The sequence below is a fragment of the Nilaparvata lugens genome, chromosome X (genome assembly GCF_014356525.2).
Source record: "Nilaparvata lugens isolate BPH chromosome X, ASM1435652v1, whole genome shotgun sequence".
NCBI classification, from domain to species: domain Eukaryota; kingdom Metazoa; phylum Arthropoda; class Insecta; order Hemiptera; family Delphacidae; genus Nilaparvata; species Nilaparvata lugens.
The window spans coordinates 79,209,823-79,214,398 of record NC_052518.1 but is presented as its reverse complement, the minus strand read 5'-3'; the positions used below and the strand labels follow the sequence as shown (position 1 = coordinate 79,214,398).

Sequence of the window (4,576 nt, the reverse complement as noted above, 5' to 3'; positions counted from 1 at the left end):
TAACATGAGAAGCAATCAGCAGAGTTAGAGTGGAGGATGAGGAGGAGGAGGAGGATGAGGAGGAGGAGGAGGAGGAGGAGGAGAAGGAGGAGGAGGAGGGGGCTGAGGAGGAGGACACAGCAAATCAAAGGTTAGTGTTAGTTATTTGATGAAACTATTTGATAAATTATACTAATAGATCTGTTCACATTACAAGAGTTGGAAATTACTGATTCAGTTAATAGTTATGCACATTACTTGCATATTAACTTGTTGAATCACTGTTTGATTCTGTAATATGAAAGCAAGAAATAATAATACTCACTTTGAGATTCCATGTACTGGTAAAACACAACAAGAAACTCTCTCTCTCATATGCAAGTGTAGTGAGAGACAACCTTGGAAGATATGCTCCAATTATCCTCTCGGTCGAAGATTAGCACGTTCTACTTCAGACAGCTTCCGAGGACAACATCAGCATCATGAATCTCTAAGATATAAGAACCCAATTCAACTTATACTGACAGATTAAAGTGAATCAATCCCAGACTACTCTAGATAAGAAACTCTTTTGTAGATGTGCTAAAACCCTATTACTCTTTAAGTTTCTCGTTTCAGAGTTAGTGACAAGGATGTTTTCAAATATTCTTTCCAAAGCTCCACCAATTCATGTTGATGCATAACAATATTAGCTACAGCTATTTGACAACTGCTTTTTTCATATCATATGCACTTCAAAAAATATTTTCTTAGTCTATATTATGTGAATTCATTTATAATTTGCTGTATTGTATATAAGTGTAAAAATCAGTATATAATGTAATCTACACGAATAAAGCACTCAATCAATCATTAGCTTTATTCTCAGATAAAAATATGCTAGTAAGGATTTTCTGTTTTTGTTAAGAAGTTTGATGAAACTTCTATAGCAATGATTAAACCTTTCCTTGTCTGTATGACATCCCAAGTAATTGAAGCATTTAATTTGTTACAAAATCTGGTTCTCAAGCACTATCTCGGATCTATCTGGTGACTTTCCTTTAAACGCTATGAGCTTGAATTTTTCTTCTTTCATCATGTCAAAGTCCATACCAATCCTATTTGACATGAAAAGTGCAAATTGAATTAGGTCTTCTGTGTTTAACAGTATCGTTTGCATATGATAAAGAGTTTATACAAGACAAGCCAATCAGATGAAGCTCTACAGACTAATTGCTGAACCAATAATAGCTTATGGAAGTGTATTTGCATGCACCCAAAATGAGGTTCCTTCGAGCAGTTAAATGTTACACCAAGTTGGACTACATAAGAAACGAAGTAATAAGAACCAAACTGAATGTAGAGTCTTTATTGCAAATATTGAAGGAAAGTGGAGAAGACTGTCCAGCCATCTACTTCATATGCTATCAAATACACTTTTAATTCAATCTTGGCAGCAGGTGGGAGAAGAGATGAAATGGATATTGAATCCTTGAATGATGATTTGGTGTTTGTCTAGCTTAAAATCGATATTTGAAATTGTGTTTTATATTAGAAAAGTTTTGTGTAAAAAAAAAAATGAATTGTGAAGAATCAAGAACGTATAGTGTGCAGAAAACAAAATTTAAATGTGAAAACATTTGAATGTTGGTGAGTACCATTTATAAGTGTTTCTAAAATGGTTAGTCTATGGTTTTACTTCACAAAAATGAATGATATAGTGCGGTGCGCGTTCTACAGTGTTGGTTGTACTCTAATCCAACATGATCATCACCTAGCTGTAAACTTTCTATTGGAAATGTAACTATATCTAATGTAGATAGCAATCGAGATTACAACCTTAAATACGGTGTAATGCTAAAAAGAGATAATTGAGAATGTACTGATATTGTTGGAATCACAGAGAAACTTAATATTTTAAAAATACAACCAGCTGTTTACCTCAAATTCTCGAGTGCTCTGCTACATGGGTCCATTTCCATCAAACGAACTCAGTGAGGTAGGATTCATCTATACAGGAAAAAAGTGTGTTATCATTGTGAGGGAGGATTGAGACTGAAAGGGAAGAACAAGCTAAGTGCTTTAATAAGTGCAGCTATTTACAATTAAAGGTGTACAATATGCGATGATTTATAATGTATAAATAGAAAAAGCAGAGGAGAAGAAACAATTATCCGAAGCTAGAAATAATGAAAATGCACCGAAATTATCGAGTGATTCACCCAACTTAAATGTTTCATCGAAATCTGTGAAAAATATGTTTGATAAAAACACATAGTCATGTAGTGACTACAGCCTAATGCTTACTAAATGTGTTATCAGTACAACTCGTGCAGTCCTCTCCTAAAACAATCTCTGTTGTGAAAAGATTATTTTTGTTTGTGTACAATAATATTTAACAAAACCAAACTTGCATGTTCTTACTCCTCTTAGATGTTGATTCAAATTTTGGAAAAAACGCTTCAGCAATGTTTCCATGCAATCATTCCCCAGTGGTGATAATTTCTTCCAAAAAGATTCACATTATCCTGAATAACTTCATCCCAAATAACGATTCTTGTTTCTATTTGTAAGGACAAAGCGAGAAGATTTTTTTTTCTTCCTAATAAGTTGACTAATGAGATTCGAATGAAAACTGTAATAGTTTACGATTTTTGTTAGACAAACAAATTCACTGATCTAAATTAGTATAAATTGAGTAACTATTGTGAAACTAGTGTTTGTTCAGCTTAATTACTATTTGTGAATTGCTTAGAAAAATCTTGTGCATCTAAATAAATGTATATATATTAAATATTTGATCCTAATCCATACCTTGTTCTGCTGGTTAATCATCAACTCAATGTCAGGAGAAGCTTGCTTTAAACAGAGTGTGCAGTCAAGACAGCTCAACTGTTGGATAGATTCAGCAGCTATAATGTTTAATGGAAAATAGCTAGTTTTCTGTGGGAAGAAAAATAATATTCTGTCTGAGTGATTTATCATAGCTAGTAGATGATGTCATTAATTGAACGATTAGTCAACAATATAAAATGAATATTGAAGAATTATCTTGATGAAAGTGAACTCTCACTCTGTAGAATAGACTGATGCACTGCATGAACTCGAATAGAATTATGTGGTATGCATATGCTCACCTCAACTTATTGTATCTTTCCACAAGTGAAAATACCCTAGTGTTAGCAACAATCAATTTTTATCAGTGTGCAAGGGAGATAATCATCTGGAGAATAGTATTTGTTCTTCTCTTTATAATATGCTATTACTTTTCCATATTGCTTCGAAAAAATGTAAAAGAATATTGGAATATATACAAAATGTACGAAATAAGATTAGGAATTGGGATAAACCACAATATTGTTGCAGGAAACCTTGCTAGTAAGAAATCAAACATTATTCTATATCAAGTGTTAAAAAACGCTTCTCCCGATGTTTGTCTAAGAGATAGATTTATGAATGTGCAATTCTTTGCAATTTCTACAAAAATTACAACATACTTGACAAGTCTCTATTGATGATATAAAATTGTATTCCCTTTTGATTAGAACATACCAACTTTGTATTAGAGTGCTTGGTGAGAGAAGTACAATAAATTATCGTTAGAGTGTGCTTTTCATAATAATAATAATAATAATAATAATAAGCTAGAGCAAGGTAATCTGTCAGTAGTGATCTTGTCTTTGCTGATACAACATCAAGCTACTGTACTGAGATGGATAATGTGTTTGGTGCAGCATCAGTGGAGTCTGAGTTAAAGTCTTCAGATTTGTGCGTTCAATTCATTATAGATAGACATTTTAATCAATTAAGTGAATACCATTCTGTTCCTTTAGAAAAAATGAGTTATCAATATAAATTAAGTGAACTCTTGGACACGCACCTAGATATATTGCAGCGTTTAGCAGAAAAAGGATGGACAAATCTACAATATTTAACTTTTGTGAGAGATTATGAAAAATTAGGTTTTTGCTTCAGTGAAGGATATAATCATATTGTTGTTTGTGATTTATATGGTACATCATATGATAAATTCTGGGGGAATGGTGAGCGCCCAGTTTCATATAAATGTGAGTGCGCAATTCTTAAACAGTCTATCAATAGAATTAAGAAGGTTATCATAGAAAAAAATTTTCTACGGAATTTTTTACGAGATTCTGCAGATGAGACAGGCTTAGAACAGGATTGACAAAGAAAGATCAAAACATATAAGTGTATGTGTGCAATATTGGAAAAAAATGAAATGACTTTGCTACTGTAATCCATTAGGTTGGTTAAATATTCAAATGTGTTATTTCATTGATGATAGAACAGATAAAAAACACTGACAAGATAAGACTCATGTTTGAAAATGTGTGAAGGTCCTCTTACTTCCATGGTGAAGGAAGTTCAGTAATTTCTCGATAGAGCGCAAACTATATAAGTATTGAATTTTTCAAATTCTACTCTTTTGAGGTTTTAGCTTTGATCAGTTAACATCTACAATGTCTTCTGATTCTGAGAAGAAAATGCGTTCTATTGACACACAGTGTGATCTTAACGCCAAACAAGACTTTTTCTGCTATCACTCAAGATGTAGTACACCTAAACCACAGGAGGAGGAGGAGGAGGAGAACGAAGG

The 4,576-nt window shown here is 32.9% G+C and overlaps 1 long non-coding RNA gene across 1 annotated transcript; it reads right to left on the bottom strand.

The window, feature by feature from the left end:
- Window positions 1-262: 262 nt before the first annotated feature.
- Window positions 263-2,896, bottom strand: LOC120354468. Its single transcript, XR_005573048.1, has 3 exons — window positions 2,773-2,896; window positions 1,900-1,968; window positions 263-469 (listed from the first exon to the last, which is right to left on the bottom strand). It is a non-coding gene; the product is annotated as an uncharacterized LOC120354468 (long non-coding RNA).
- Between the last annotated feature and the right edge of the window lie 1,680 nt (window positions 2,897-4,576).